The sequence below is a fragment of the Schistocerca nitens genome, chromosome 9 (assembly GCF_023898315.1).
Source record: "Schistocerca nitens isolate TAMUIC-IGC-003100 chromosome 9, iqSchNite1.1, whole genome shotgun sequence".
Lineage (NCBI taxonomy): Eukaryota > Metazoa > Arthropoda > Insecta > Orthoptera > Acrididae > Schistocerca > Schistocerca nitens.
The window spans coordinates 96,694,472-96,712,316 of NC_064622.1; positions in this window are offsets into that span (position 1 = coordinate 96,694,472).

The following is a 17,845-nucleotide window of genomic DNA, read 5'->3' on the forward strand; positions in this document are numbered from 1 at the left end:
TGTGGTTGTAGGTCACGGCAAAGTATGTGGATGCGAGCTTGTAAGGTGCGAAATTATAGCCACCTTACAACATCAACACAAAAATGTATAACACTTTATTCTATTTCTGTCACATTTTTCCTGGGCAAACTGTTTCTATATCATACATTTAAAACTTCCATTATTGAACTAAATAAACAAGAGAAATTTCGTATTTCCATTTTGCCCACTCAGTTTGACAGATAACAAACACTTATTTAAGCTAGAACAGCACAGTATGTGTAATTATTTCTGCTTTCATTTAAATCCCTTAAGGATCTCATGAATGCTCTTAAATGGAAATAAATTGTTTCTTCTTGTAATATTGAGCACTATAATAAGATTCAGTATTTTTTCTGCTTCAGGGAATCTTTTATGTAGTGGCTGTATGTTTAAAAAATAGTCCACGACCACTAGGTTTGTATTTATTTCAAAAGCTCTTACCAAGATCAATATCAAAGGCAAATTTCTGAAAAACATAGGATGGGGATCCAAATGATGTCACTTATGTGGATAAATCTTCTATAACCAGCCCTGAGTACATCACACATTCACTTCTGAACAGACATTTTGTGATGGTTCATTTGTAAATTGTAAATTTCAGCTAAATAATTCCTTCGTTGCGTTGTCGTTTATGTATGCTATTGTAATTTTGGAGGGTTTTTTATGTATATGTTTTGGGCTCTCTTTGTTCTTATTTAGCTTAAGGATAATTCTGTGGTTAGTTTCTTTTAAATTAAACTTTATATGTCTTGTATCTGGCACTGATTAAGATTCCACACTTTTCTGCTCAGTAATTAAATCCACTTCATAATTTACCACATCATAATTTTCTGTTTCACCGATCACTCTATTTTTACGTCTTTAATTATTATTTACTCTTTTGCACCAATGATACTATGTTCCCACTACACTATTACACCAAGCCACCTCCACTATTGTCGCAGACAGTTCAGATGTATAAATGTAAGATTCAGGACAAAATTATTGTCCTCTCCACTATGGTTGCCACGTGTAATGCACTATTGACCGTAGGCTAACTGAATACCGAACATAATGTTACAACAACAATAATTTAAAGCTCGTGTGATGCTGCACTTTCAGGTGTGTATTTTTGAAATTAAATAATTCAGTGGAATCACGCAGTACAGTCCAGGTTGACGAAGGTATGATCAGTTATTTATAGTAAGAACTACCAGCATTGTATTGACATAACACAACCAGTTAGTATATCCATAAGAAAGCATCCAAACCCAAACATTTATGCATAGTTCTATTATTAACCATGCAGAAAAATAATATTGCAAACTTCGGAAACAATATGCTGTTGAAATAACTGATCAGCTAATAGAATATGTTGAACTGATTCTGATAGCTTTTCAGTACACAATGGTTATCAAACAATTTCATAAATGGAAAGTACTGTCTTTGAAAATGAGTTTCAAAGCAAACTAACATTAATAAATTTAAATGACTCTACTCGATATTCTAATTTCACATCAGTGCTACAGTCAATTCGATCCGTAAAATATTTGTCAAGACTCTGAAATCACACACGACAATTCATTTTTAAAATTACTGTTCCTCTCTCTCTCTCTCTTTCTGTAACGCAATGCCTCCAGCATAATTTTGTGGCCAGTAATAAATCGCATTAGGCAGGTTCCTCCACCCACTGAAAATATTGCTACTTGTAACAAAATAATGCCACCCACCACTTAGCACTGCTGATCACACACAATGCCGACCACTGACATTATTTATTTCCTTGCTTGACAACAAATAACGTCTTTGTCCTACCAAGTTAAGCTCACTTTCAAAAGTAAACACCTTGTTGCCAAATGAATACTGTTTTTCATGCTAAACATTTGCATATTATTTGAAGCTCCAAAATAGAATTGCAAATGTATTACTGAAAAACAATAAAAAAAATCGTAGCCATCCAAAAAGGAAATACGTAACTATTGATTTTCAGGAGGGGAACCTTACTAGATAGAACAGATAGTAGAAATAGGCAAGATGCAAAAGAAGGGTAGCGCGCTTTGTCACAAATTACACGGCTTCGTATAGTAAACGTGAGAACGTTAGAGAGACGCTCATGCAACTACAGTGGCAGACGCCGCAACAGAGGCGTTGTTCATAATGGTGTGGTGTACCGTTAACATTCCGAAAGCCTACCTTCGTAGCAGAGCCAGCCAACATGCCACTTTCTCCTATACAGTTTCATCAGTCTCCAGACTGGTTTGATGCAGCCCGCCACGAATTCCCCTTCCGTGTCAGCCTGTTCATGCCAGAGCTGCACTTCCACTCAACTTCTTCAGATACTTGCTGGATGTGTTCCAGTCTCTGTCTTCTGTTTTTTCTCTCTGAAACTCCCTCTAGTACCATGGAGGTTATTGGCTGATGTCTTAAAATGCGTCCTGTCGTCCTGTTCCTTTTCCTTGTCAATGTTGTCCATATGTTCGTTTCATCGCCGATCCTGCGGAGAACCTTTTCATTACATCTGCAGCTACATGGATACTCTGCAAATCACATTTAAGTGCCTGACAGAGGATTCTGCGAACCGCCTTCACAATTCTCTATTATTCCGATCTCGTATAGCGAGCCGAAAGAACTGTAAGTAGGCTGCTTAGGTTTTTATGTTGGTAACGCCACGTAGCGCTCTGTATGAAAATCACTGACTGTGCTGTGTGCAGTCTGTGGCTGATTTGCATTGTTGGAATATTTGCTATTGTAGTGTTGGGCAGTTGGATGTGAACAACGCGTAGCGTTGCGCAGTTGGAGGTGAGCCGCCAGCAGTGGTGGATGTGGGGAGAGAGATGGCAGAATTTTGAAGGCGGACGATCTGGACGTGTGTCCGCCAGAAAAAAAGAAATTTGTAAGACTGGATGTCATGAACTGATATATATATTATGACTTTTGAACTTTATTAAGGTAAATACAGTGTTTGTTCTCGATCAAAATCTTTCATTTGTTAACTACGTCTATCAGTAGTTAGTGCCTTCAGTAGTTAGAATCTTTTATTTAGCTGGCAGTATTGGCACTCGCTGTATTGCAGTAGTTCGAGTAACGAAGATTTTGTGAGGAAAGTGATTCATGAAAGGTATAGGTTATTGTTAGTCAGGGCCATTCTTTTGTAGGGATTATTGAAAGTCAGATTGCGTTGTGTTAAAAATATTGTGTGTCAGTTTATTGATGATCAGAATAAGTAAAGAGAGAAATGTCTGAGTACATTCAGTTTTTCTCAGCTCATTAAAAATCAAATAACGTAAAGGGTTAATCAGCACAGTAATTCATAAATTTTTCTAAGGGGATGTTTCAGAACGAACATCCATATCTTTCCATGCGAGCTCTGATGTTCTCTATTTTATCACGGTGATCGTTTTTCCCTCTGTAGGTCGGCGTCAACAAAATATTTTCGCATTCGGAGGAGAAAGCTGATGATTGGAATTTCGTGAGAAGATTCCTCCGCAACGAAAAACGCTTTTGTTTTAATTATGTCCATCCCAAATCCTGTATCATTTTACTGATCCGCTCTCCCCTATTTCGTGATAATACGAAACGTGCTGCCCTTCTTTGAACTTTGTCGATGTACTCTGTTAATTGTACCTGATAAGGAGTCCGCAGCTCGTGGTCGTGCGGTAGCGTTCCCGCGCCCGGGTTCCCGGTTTCGATTCCCGGAGGGGTCAGGGATTTTCTCTGCCTCGTGATGACTGGGTGTTGTGTGATGTCCTTAGGTTAGTTAGGTTTAAGTAGTTCTAAGTTCTATGGGACTGATGACCATAGATGTTAAGTCCCATAGTGCTCAGAGCCATTTGAACCTGATAAGGATCCCACACGGTGCAGCCGTATTCTAAAGGGGGACGGACAAATGTAGTGTAAGCAAGTGATTATAATTTTTTGGCTCATCGGAGAATCTGGTGGGACAGTTTTTGCGGTCAGGTGTGTGCTTTCCTTTAATCTACAAATATTTGATCGTAAAGCGTCTGATCAGTCTGCCCTTCCTACGATTCCGTAGCGTAAAATTTGTAAATGGGCATGTGAAGAAATTGCTAATAATTAGACATAATTTTTTCTTCTTTCTTTCTATTCTTCTCTTCATTTACTCTGTACACATGTCTCTAATGGTTTGTCCTTTAGGTTTGTAGAATGCAAAAGTATCAATTTATGTTGCATCTTCTCTGTAGTGCTTTTGTGTAATGGGCTGTGTGAAGCCAAATGTAACGTGCAGAGCTGTTGTATGAAGTGTAATGCGAGAGCGACGCGATGGTTAGCATTGAGTGGACGTGCAGCCATGTGGCGAACTCGGGTGTGTTGTATAATCGTGCTAGACAGAAGCACCTGAAAATTTGTCGTAGCGTTCTTATTTCTCGGTCACGGTTTAAACTGCATTCCAACGTAGACCTTATGAAAGAAAATGTTAGACTATGAATTATGTGAACTTCATTGAGTGCTATAAACAGCAGTGACAATGTACACCCGAATGGACCAATGACTGTCGTGAGAACTCAACGGTTTCGTATAGCCGAGTGACTTAAGTTAATGCACTTTAGAGTTACTACCTTGAGTGCAGCTTAATGAGTTTCCGCACGTGTTAAAACATTAACTATCACCGTATGGAGTTTTAAACGGTTTGTAATGCGTGGTACTGCTTCCCGCCAGAACGGTGAATTCGCTGCCGTGGCGCTCACGCAAAAAGTGGACCAACTGTGATTGCGCGATGCGCGAGTGAAAGCGAAATTTGTACTGCTTTGTAACTCTGTACGGGACGTTTATAACGGCGCCGTGCGTGAGAGAGACGCCACTGATGACCACATAAGAACTTGGATGTAGGCAACACCAAGAGCAAGTTTCCATTGCTGCTTCATGGCGGGTGAAGCTACAGTAATTACGCCGCCAGCATCAACAAGCTGCCGCTGATGTCAAAACCCATCGACAACAAAGAGAACCCACAGTGCAAAGCACTCTACCCCTGTAAAGACTGAAAGCATTTCACGCGATTTCAATTACAATCCTTTTCTTTTGTAACATACCTTGTTTACTATTGGTTTGCTTAAAAATAATTGCCGGCCGAAGTGGCCGTGCGGTTAAAGGCGCTGCAGTCTGGAACCGCAAGACCGCTACGGTCGCAGGTTCGAATCCTGCCTCGGGCATGGATGTTTGTGATGTCCTTAGGTTAGTTAGGTTTAACTAGTTCTAAGTTCTAGGGGACTAATAACCTCAGCAGTTGAGTCCCATAGTGCTCAGAGCCATTTGAGCCATTTTTTAAAAATAATTGTAGTTTCATTGGCGTGTGTTTGCAGTCTGCGTTGGCATTGTTGGTTCTGTCATTAACACTAGTCACTACCATTTGCTACCTCAATCTTCCTATTGTACTTTATGGCAGCTGTTGTTACGCGCATTTTAATGTATTTTTTGAAGGGATATTTTTTTACGAATATGGACAGTGCTTTTATCAGACGCATTTACGTGTTTTGTTGTGGTTTATGGTATACCACGTAAGCTGAGGTTTTCGCCGTTAAATACACAATACGAAACATGGACGGCTCAGCCGCTGTTGTGGCAAGACACGCCGTACATGGGAATTTTTAATCTAACAGCTGATAGCTACGTAAACTGTGTTTACATTCAATAAGATGTCGTATTATGACGTACTCATGACCAAGTCCGAGTTTATTTGCTACTTACAAATGAACAAAATTATAGCCAATTTTTAAAATTGTTTACGGGAGTTTTCGTGTTTTATGTTCTTTTGGTGTTTGTTACCAAACTCTGACGTGATTAATTTTCTCTAGTTTGGAAGTAAAACGGGTTCTTTTGAGTTTAAATAGATGCAGTTCAAGGACAAAATTACGCGAAGTAGATATCTAGGACAGTTCTTTTCTTTTTTTTTTTTTTACATATGGCACAGTTTGAGGCAGGAATAAATTACACAGCACGCTATGGATTAATTTCGCTACACTACTGAGTCAGTTTCTTCGTTGGCAGGACTCGAACCGGTACCGCCAGTCCGGCAGCCATGAATCTCAGACGCTGAACTACTGTCGCTTGGTCAAAAATAACTAACGTTACAGGTAAGGGAAGTAAGCATAAAACCTCACCATCGACTTCCTTGGGTACAAAGTATCTACGGGGACAAGTCTCCCTACAATACACCTCAGGCTCATCGCAATCTGTGATAAACGGATCTGGTTGTGCCCTTGGTAAGAGAGCTTCTGGCTCCGGCTGCAAGAGCGAGACTCGATACGGCGCTACAGCGGCTCCGAGAAAAGGACGAAAGGACGTTCCAGCTGCGGTATATTACAGCTAAGAGCAATAAGTTGCAGTCTTCAGCTACATCTACTTGTACATACACGGTAACAATTATTGAACTATATGAAATAAAATCATCGTAACTTCTGAACGGTTTCTGTCAGGATGTTCATACTATACGGGTGGCAACGATGCCTGATGAGAATTACACTACTGGCCATTAAAATTGCTACACCAAGAAGAAATGTAGATGATAAACGGGTATTCATTGGACAAATATATTATACTAGAACTAACATCTGATTACATTTTCGCGCAATTTGGGTGCATGGATCCTCAGAAATCAGTACCCAGAACAACCACATCTGGCCGTGATGACGACCTTGATACGCCTGAGCATTGAGTCAAACAGAGCTTGGATGGTGTGAAGTGCCCATGCAGCTTCAACACGATACCACAGTTCGTCAAGAGTAGTGACTCCCGTATTGTGTGGAGCCAGTTGCTCGGCCACCATTACCCAGACGTTCTCAATTGGTGAGAGATCTGGAGAACGGGCTGGCCAGGGCAGCAGTCAAACATTTTCTGTATCCAGAAAGGCACGTACAGGACCTGCAACATGTGGTCGTGCATTATGCAGCTGAAATGTAGGGTTTCGCAGGGATCGAATGAGGGTAGAGCCACGGATCGTAACATATCTGAAATGTAACGTCCACTGTTCAAAGTGCCATCAATGCGAACAAGAGGTGACCGAGACGTGTAACCAATGGCACCCCATACCATCACGCCGGGTGATACGCCAGTACGGCGATGACGAATACAAGCTTCACCGCGATGTCGCCAAACACGGATGCGACCATCATGATACTATAAACAGAACCTGGATTCATCCGAAAAAATGACGTTTTGGCATTCATGTACCCAGGTTCGTCGTTGAGTACACCATTGCAAGCCCTCCTGTCTGTGATGCAGCGTCAAGGGTAACCGCAGCCATGGTCTCCGAGCTGATAGATCGTAGAACTGTTCGTGCAGATGGTTGTTGTCTTGCAAACGTCCCCATCTGTTGACTCAGGGATCGAGACGTGGCTGCACGATCCGTTAGAGCCATGCGGTTAATATTCCTGTCATCTCGACTGCTGGTGATACGAGGCCGTTGGGATCCAGCACGGCGTTCCGTATTACCCTCCTGAACCCACCGATTCCATATTCTGCTAACAGTCATTGGATCTCGACCAACACGAGCAGCAATGTCGCGATACGATAAACCGCAATCGCGATAGGCTACAATCCGACCTTTATCAAAGTCGGAAACGTGATGGTACGCATTTCTCCTCCTTACACGAGGCATCACAACAACGTTTCACCAGGCAACGCCGGTCAACTGGAAACTTTCCTCATGTCAGCATTTTGTAGCTGTCGCCACCGGCGGCAACCTTGTGTGAATGCTCTGAAAAGCTACTCATTTGCATATCACAGCTTCTTCTTCCTGTCGGTTAAATTTCGCGTCTGTTGCACGTCATCTTCGTGGTGTAGCAATTTTAAATGGCCAGTAGTGTAGTATGGTTTGGTTTAGCGACGAAGCCCATTTTCATTTGAATGTGTTCGTCAATATGCAAAACTGGTGCATTTGGAGGTCTGAGAATCCGGATTTTCGGATCTAGAAGTCTCTTCACCCTCAATGGGTGACTGCGTGTTGTGCAATGTCCAGTAGCGTAATAATCGGTGCGATATTCCCTGATGGCACGGTGACTACCGAAAGGTACGTGAAGGTTTTGGAAGATGATTTCATCCCTATTATCCAAAGTGATCCTGATTTCGAGAAGAGTGGTTCATGCAAGACGGAACTCGACCACATCGAAGCAGGAATTTGTTGTCCTGAAAGAGCTCTCTGAGGACCATATTTCGGCTCTGGAGTAGCTTACCCAGAGGCCACTGGCATGGGCCTCGATTGGCCGCGATATTCTCCGGATCTGAAATAATACGACTCCTGTTTGTGGGGCTATATTAAAGACAAGATTTACAGCAATAACACCAAAACCATTGCTGAGCTGAAAACAGCCATTCAGGAGGCCATTGACAGTATGGACGTTCCGACACTTCAGTGGGTCATGTAGAATTTCGCTATTCACCTGCGCCATATCTTCGCCAATGGTGACAAGCATACCGAACATGTAATGAACTAAATTCAAATATCTGAAGCGACGTTTACATGTTGAATAAAGTGTGTGCACGCAGTAGTTTGTAACTAATTTACGTTTTCTTCATATGGTTCAATAACTGTCACTCTGTACATATTCTACAAGCTACCAACGGTAAATGTCGGAGGGTACTTTGTACATTACTAGTCATTTCCTTCCCCGTCCCATTCGCGAACGGAGCGAGTATTAAACGACTGTCTATATGCCTCATTAAGAACCCTAATTTATCTTACCTCCTCCTCACAGACCATACGCTAAATGTACGTTCGCGCTAGTATAATCGTTCTGCAGTCAGCCGCAAATGCTGGTTCTCTAACGTTTCTCAATACTGTTCCGCGAAAAGAACGACGTCTTCCCTCCACGGATTCGCATTTCAGTTTCGCGAGGCATCAAATTTACCAGCATGCGTCTGAATTGCTGTGATGTCTTCCTTTAAACCGAACTCGTGGGGATCTTATTAACTAGAGCAGTAGTCTTGAATGGATCGTGCTAGTCTTCTATACGCTGTGTCTTTTATAGATGAACTACACTTTCTTACAGTTCCCCCAATAAAGCGAAGTGGACCATTCCCTTTTGCTACTACCGTCCTCACATGCTCGTTGCATTTCATATCGGTCTGTTACGTTACACATACATATTTCATCGAGGTGAAGGTATCAAGCAGCACAACACCAATGCTATGCTCGAACATTACAGGACTGTTTTTCCCTGCATTAGTTTACGTTTTTTCTTTTATTTTTTTTTCTACGTTTAGAGCAAAAAGAAATTCTGTCTAATTCTTCCCTTATCCTCCTAGAGTCACACAGTATCAAGACTTCCCTTAAACTACACCGTCATCCCAGCAAACAGTCGCAGATTGCTGCTCATCCAGTGGTCCTATGGTCCTATCACACTTCGTCGTGCCGCTCCCCGCGATATCCTTGTCCCTAATGAGCATTCGGCATCCACAACGACGTAATGGGTCGTGTTACTTAAGAAGTCTTGCAGTCACCCACATATCTGGGAACATCCTTCTCCAAGGGGGCACTGTGTCGAAAGCCTACTGGAGATCGAGGAATATAGAATCTGTTGTCCTTCTCATCTGTGGTCCGCAGAATATCGTGGAGAAAAGGGCAAGACGAGTGTCGCACGAGCGATGCTTCCTAAAACCGTACTGATTCTTGGACATAATCTTCTCGGTCTCAAGAATACTTATTACATTCGAACAGAGAATATGTCCTAGGATTCTGCAACAAACCGATGTTAAGGATATTGGTGTGTAATTGCTGGGTCCGTTAGTTTACGTTTCCTATGTACAGAAGGCACGGTTTTTTCCAGTTGTGCCGGCCACGGTGGACGAGCGGCTCTAGGCGCTCAGTCCGGAACCGCGAGACTGTTACGGTCGCAGGTTCGAATCCTGCCTCGGGCATGGATGTGTGTGATGTCCTTAGGTTAGTTAGGTTTAAGTAGTTATAAGTTCTAGGGGACTGATGACCTCAGATGTTAAGTCCCATAGTGTTCAGAGCCATTTCAACCATTTTTTTTTTCAATTGCTTTGGACTTGGAGCTTTGCGAGAGATTATTGACAAACGCAAGCTAAGTAAGGACCCAGTGCCGAAAGATAGTCTGTGTAAAACCGAAATCGGATTCCCTCAAGTCATAACTAGTTACTTGTCTTGAGGTCTTTCAGCTGCTTCTCAAAGCCAGTGGTGCGACTGTCTATGTCCTCCGTATGGCAGGTTTCTACATCTACAACTACATGGATACTCTGCAAATCAGACGTAAGTGCATGGCAGAGGGTTCATCAAACCAACTTCACAATAATTATCTATTATTACAATGTCGAACAGCATGCGGAAAAAACGAACACCTGTGTCTTCCCGTGCGAACCTTGCAGAATTAGCACTCCTGAAAGAAAGGATATATCCTTTCTTTTAATCTGCCGGGAAGTTTCAGTATTTTGACTGCTTCTCCAACAGTGTCCGTCGGCTAGTGACCTGTATCATATTGCATAGAAACTACCTACACGCGAGCCCTCTGACACCACCTGTCTTGCGAGTGGCTCACACCGCACGCCTCTTCACAAACGTCCCGTCTCAACTAGACGATGTAGAGGCCCTTCACCTCAGGGTGACCTTTTTGTGTGGTGAGCTTACTTCAGAAGACTGTCCGTCCGTAACACGTGCAAAGACCGATCTGAGGCGACACATCCGTGCGACTGTGGTCCCCGATAGCCAGACCACCTGCTGGAAGGCCTCACTACGTCTAAGTGCCGGCCTGGCCAGTCGGTCAGATCGGCCCGTGGTGGGCCCTGCAGCTGAGCGGCTTCCGGCGCGGCGCGGCACCCGCCGGCGGCAGCACCCGCCACGCCACACAATGCGCTCGCTGCCCCTGCGCGCCGACCTTCCGCGCCTTATACGTCGCCGGCGTCGGCGTCCCCTTTTAGACATTCCTCGCTCCGAAAAAAATCATTTCGATTGTCCCCGCAGAGCAGAGGAGAGGCAGGAGAGGAGAGGAGAGGAGAGAGCGGTCGCCGCGTGGCGCTGCCGGCCCGCCGCACTGATGGACGAGCCTCGGCCGTTTGGCCTCGCGTGGCCCGCCGCGGAATGCAAATACCCTCCCTCCCTCCCACCCTCACTCCTACTCGCAGCCGCTCTCCGAAGGGCCGCTGCCGTGTTTAAGGGCTGTACACCTCTTGAGCTGAGTCTCTCCTGCAGTCCGTACCGAGGGCACATTTGTGAGCATTCGTAGACTCAGAAATAGCTTTCGACATCGCTCGGTGGACTACAACCTTTGAAATTCAGACAGAAGCACGCATAAAACGCAGGTGGCAAAGTACACTGAGGAAAAAAAACCGCAACACCAAAAAATAATTAACGTGGACTAACGAAATTTTCCAATCTCAAAGAAAGCAGGTGTTGACAGATGTGAAAATTACCGAACTATCAGTTTAATAAGTCACAGCTGCAAAATACTAACGCGAATTCTTTATAGATGAATGCAAAAACTGACAGAAGCCGACCTGGGGGAAGATCAGTTTGGATTCCCTAGAAATGTTGGAACACGAGAGGCAATACTGACCCTACGGCTTATCTTAGAAGAAAGATTAAGGAAAGGCAAACCTACGTTTCTAGCATTTATTGACTTAGAGAAAGCTTTTGACAATGTTGATTGGAATACTCTCTTCCAAATTCTGAAGGTGGCAGGGGTAAAATACAGGGAGCGAAAGGCTATTTACAATTTGCACAGAAACCAGATGGCAGTTATAAGAGTCGAGGGGCATGAAAGGGAAGCAGTGGTTGAGAAGGGAGTGAGACAGGGTTGTAGCCTTTCCCCGATGTTATTCAATCTGTATATTGAGCAAGCAATAAAGGATACAAAAGAAAAGTTCGGACTAGGTATTAAAATCCATGGAGAAGAAATATAAACTTTGAAGTTCGCCGATGACATTGTAATTCTGTCAGAGACAGCAAAGGACTTGGAAGAGCACTTGAACGGAATGGACAGTGTCTTGAAAGGAGGGTATAAGATGAACATCAACAAAAGCAAAACGAGGAGTCGAACTAAGTCGGGTGATGGTGAAGGAATTACATTAAAGTAGTAAAGGAGTTTTGCTATTTGCGGAGCAAAATAACTGATGATGGTCGAAGTAGAGAGGATATAAAATGTAGACTAGCAATGGCAAGGAAAGCCTTTCTGAAGAAGAGAAATTTGTTAACATCGAGTACAGATTTAACTGTCAGGAAGTCGTTTCTGAAAATATTTGTATGGAGTGTAGCCATGTATGGATGTGAAACGTGGATGATAAATAGTTTAGAAAAGAAGAGAATAGAAGCTTTCGAAATGTGGTGCTACAGAAGAATGCTGAAGATTAGATGGGTAGATCACATAACTAATGTGGAGGTATTGAATAGAATTGGGGAGAATAGGACCTTGGGGCACAACTTGACTGGAAGAAGGGATCGGTTGGTAGGACATGTTCTGAGACATCGAGGGATCACCAATTTAGTATTGGAGGGCAGCGTGGAGGGTAAAAATCGTAGAGGGAGACCAAGAGATGAATACACTAAGCAGATTCAGAAGGATGTAGGCTGCAGTAGGTACTGGGAGATGAAGAAGCTTGCACAGGATAGAGTAGCATGGAGAGCTGCATCAAACCAGTCTCAGTACTGAAGACCACAACAACAACAACGAAATTTCAGGAAGAGATTCTGGTCATACATAAAGCACACTAGTGGCAAGACGCAGTCAATACCTTCACTGCGTGATAACAACGGTGAAGTCACCGATGACAGTGCCACTAAAGCAGAGTTATTAATCACGGTTTTCCGAAACTCCTTCACCAAAGAAGACGAAGTAAATATTCCTGAATTTCAATCAACAACAACTGCCAAGATGAGAAACATAGAAGTAGATATCCTTGGTGTAACAAAGCAGCTTAAATCACTTAATAAAGGCAAGGCCCTCGGTCCAGATTGTATACCAGTCAGGTTCCTCCCAGAGTATGCTGATGAAATAGCTCACAGAAAGATACGTACCTAAAGACCGGAAAATTGCTCAAGTCACACCAATACCCAAAAAGGGAAGTAGGAGTAATCCGCTGAATTACAGGCCTATATCAATAACGTCGATTTGCAGTAGGGTTTTAGGACATATACTGTATTCGAACATTATGAAGTATCCCGAAGAAAACGATTTATTGACATATAGTCAGCACGGATTCAGAAAATATCGTTCTTGTGAAACACAACTAGCTCTTTATACTCATGAAGTAATAAGTGCTATCGACAGGGGATGTCAAATTGATTCCATAGTTTTAGATTTCCAGAAGGCTTTCGACGCCGTTCCTCAAAAGCGTCTTCTAATCAAACTGCGTGCCTACGGACTATCGCCTCAGTAGTGCGACTGGATTTGTGATTTCCTGTCAGAAATGTCACAGTTCGTATTAATGGACGGAAAGTCATCGACTAAAACGGAAGTAATATTCAGCGTTCCCCAAGGTAGTGTTATAGGCCCTCTATTGTTCGTAATCTATGTTAACGACATAGGAGACAATCTGAGTAGCTGTCTTAGATTGTTTGGAGTTGATGCTGTCATTTACAGTCTTGTAAAGTCATCAGATGATCAAAACGACTTGCAAAATGATTTAGATAAGATATCTGTATGGTGCGAAAAGTGGCAATTGACCCTGATTAAAGAAAAGTGCGAAGTTATTCACATGAGTACTAAAAGAAATCAGCTAAATTTCGATTACGCGGTAAGACACACAAGTCTGAGGGATGTAAATTCAACTAAATACTTAGGGATTACAATTACAAATAACCTAAATTGGAACGATCACATAGATAATATTGTGGGTAGAGCAAACCAGAGACTGCGATTCATTGGCAGAACACTTAGAAGGTGCAACAGGTCTACCAAAGAGACTGCTTACACTACGCTTGTCCGCCCTATCCTGGAGTACTGCTGTGCCGTGTGGGATCCGCATCAGGTGGGACTGACGAATGACATCGATAAAGTACAAAGAAGGGCAGCTCGTTTTGTATTATCGCGAAATGGGGGATGGTTGGTTGGTTGGTTTTGGGGAAGGAGACCAGACAGCGTGGTCATCGGTCTCATCGGATTAGGGGAGGAAGTCGGCCGTGCCCTTTCAGAGGAACCATCCCGGCATTTACCTGGAGTGATTTAGGGAAATCACGGAAAACCTAAATCTGGATGGCCGGACGCGGGACTGAACCGTCGTCCTCCCGAATGGAAATGGGGGAGATACTGTCACAGACATGATACGTGAATTGGAGTGGCAATCAGTAAAACAAAGGCGTTTTTCGTTGCGACGGGACCTTCTCATGAAATTTCAATCACCAGTTTTCTCCTGCGATTGCGATAACATTCTGATGGCACCCACCTACATAGGGAGAAATGATCATCACGATAAAATAAGAGAAATCATGGCTCGCACAGAAAAATTTAAGTGCTCGTTTTTCCCTCGCGATTTCGAGAGTGGAACGGTAGAGAGACAGCTAGAAGGTGGTTCATTGAACCCTCTGCCAGGCACTTAATTGTGAATAGCAATCATGTAGATGTAGATGTTGTCTAGGTAACATATTCATGTGATTAACACTGCAAGATCACAGGTTCATGAAAGCGCGTCATAATCCATTGCAAATGTGAAATGCTGGTACAGTAACAAACGGTGTAACCGCCGGAAGCATCCAAACGTGCTTGCATTATGTTCCACTGGTGCCGGATGTTAGTTTGTGGTATGGAGTTCCATGTCTTAGTTTGTGGTATGGAGTTCCATGCCTGTTGCACTTGGCCGGTCAATACAGGAACGGTTAATGCTGTTTGTGGATGACTCTGGAGTTGTCGTCCGATGTCCCATATGCGCTAGATTGGAGACAGATCTGCTGATCGAGCAGGCAAACGCAATACGACTTCTCTAGATTGTCGCACAGCTGACAAAATGGTAGGTATCGAAATAGATGACAGAGGGATAGAAAAACGATTAAAATCGCTCAAAAGAGGAAAGGCCGCTGGACCTGATGGGATACCAGTTCGATTTTACACAGAGTACGCGAAGGAACTTCCCCCCCTTCTTGCAGCGGTGTACCTTAGGTCTCTAGAAGAGCGTAGCGTCCCAAAGGATTGGAAAATGGCACAGGTCATCCCCAAGAAGGGACGCCGAACAGATGTGCAGAACTATAGACCTATATCTCTAACGTCGATCAGTTGTAGAATTTTGGAACACGTATTATGTTCGAGTATAATGACTTTTCTGCAGACTAGACATCTACTCTCTAGGAATCAGCATGGGTTTCGAAAAGACGGTCGTGTGGAATCCAGCTCGGGCTATTCGTCCACGAGACTCAAAACGCCATAGACACGGAATCCCAGGTAGATGCCTTGTTTCTTGACTTCCGCAAGGCCTTTGATACAGTTCCCCTCAGTCGTTTAATCAACAAAGTAGGAGCATACGGACTATCAGACCAATTGTGTAATTGGATTGAAGAGTTCCTAGATAACAGAACGAAGCATGTCATTCTCAGTGGACAGTAGTCTTCTGAAGCAAGAATGATTTCAGGTGTGCCGCAGGGGAGTGTCGTAGGACCGTTGCTATTCACAATATATATAAATGACCATGTGCAAAACATCGGAAGTTCACTGAGGCTTTTTGCGGATGATGCTGTAGTATATCGAGAGGTTGTAACAATAGAAAATTGTACTGAAATGCAGGAGGATCTGCAACGAATTGACGCATGGTGAAGGGAATGGCAATTGCATCTCGTTGTAGACAAGTGTAATGTGCTGCGAATACACAGAAAGAAAGATCCTTTATCATTTAGCTACAAAATAGCAGATCAGCAACTGGAAGCAGTTAATCCCATAAATTATCCGGGAGTAGGCATTTGGACTGATTTAAAATGGAATGACCATACCCTACTAGCCATTAAAATTGCTACACCACGAAGATGACGTGCTACAGACGCGAAATTTAACCGACAGGAAGAAGATCCTACGATATGCAAATGATTAGCTTTTCAGAACATTCACACAAGGTTGGCGCCGGTGGCGACACCTACAACGTGCTGACACGAGGAAAGTTTCCAACTGATTTCTCATACACAAGCAGCACTTGACCGGCGTTGCCTGGTGAAACGTTGTTGTGATGCCTCGTGTAAGGAGGAGAAATGCCTACCATCACGTTTCCGACTTTGATAAAGGTCGGATTGTATCCTATCGCGATTACGGTTTATCGTATCGCGACATTGCTGCTCGCGTTGGTCGAGATCAAATGACTGTTAGCAGAATATGGAATCGGTGTTTTCAGGAGGGTAATACATAAGGCCGTGCTGCATCCCAACGGCCTCGTATCACTAGCAGTCGAGATGACAGGCATCTTACCCGCTTGACTACAACGGATCGTGCAGCCACGTCTCGATCCAGGAGTCAACAGATGGTGACGTTTGCAAGACAACAACCATCTGCACGAACAGTTCGACGACGTTTGCAGCAGCATGGAATATCAGCTCGGAGACCATGGCTGCGGTTACCCTTGACGCTGCATCACAGACGGGAGCGCCTGCGATGGTGTACTCAACGACGAACCTGGGTGCACGAATGGCAAAACGGCATTTTTTCGGATGAATCCAGGTTCTGTTTACAGCATAATGATGGTCGCATCCGTGTTTGGCGACATCGCGGTGAACGCACATTGGAAGCGTGTATTCGTCATCGCCATACTAGCGTATCACCCGGCGTGATGGTATGGGGTTTCACTGATTACATGTCTCGGTCACCTCTTGTTCGCACTGACGGAACTTTGAACAGTGGACGTTACATTTCAGATGTGTTACGACCCTTGACTCTACCCTTCATTCGATCCCTGCGAAACCCTATATTTCAGCAGTTGCAGGTGATGTACGGGCTTTTCTGGATACAGAAAATGTTGGACTGCTGCCCTAGCCAGCACATTCTCCAGATCTCTCACCAACTGAAGCCGTCTGGTCAATGGTGGCCGAGCAACTGGCTCTTCACAATACGCCAGTCACTACTCTTGATGAACTGTGGTATACTACTGAAGCTCCATGGGCAGCTGTACCTGTTCATGCCATCCAAGCTATGTTTGACTCAATGCCCAGGCGTATCAAGGCCGTTATTACGGCCAGAGGTGGTTGTTCTGGGTACTGATTTCTCAGGGTCTATGCACCCAAATTGCGTGAAAATGTAATCAGATGTCAGTTTTAGTATAATATATTTGTCCAATGAATACCCGTTTATCATCTGCATTTCTTCTTGGTGTGGCAATTTTAATGGCCAGTAGTGTAGATGTATAAACACACCTACCAGCTTTTATTTACGTCACACAGCTTCTTCTCGATGGTGTGATTTTTTTCCGTCAGTGTACAATATTGCAGAAACCGGACTGCAGTTATAAGACTGAACGGCATGGAAAGAAAGCGACAGTCGAGACGATAGTGACACAGGACCTGTGCCTGATCCCTCACGTTATAAAATCTGTACATTCAGCAGTCTGTGAACGAAGTTGGAAAGGAAATGAAACTTCACAAAGACGAAGCAAATTAGTTTGTGTTTTCCCGATAGCACTGCAATTCTGTAAAAGACAGCAAACTTGGAAGAGCAGTTGAACGCAACCGGATTATATCGTGGAGCAAGATGTGTCTTCAGGATAAGATTAACATCAACAGGTGTAAAATATGGGTGACTGAATGTAGTGGAAAATATCAGGTCATGCAGATATAATGTCTTTTACATGGGGTTCCTTTTGTGTGTAAATGGTGAGTCTTTGTAGATTGTAGTGTATCCATTTTCCGTGTATGTATGTGTGTGTGTGTGTGTGTGTGTGTGTGTGTGTGTGTGTGTCTGTGCTTGTGTGTGTGTGTTTG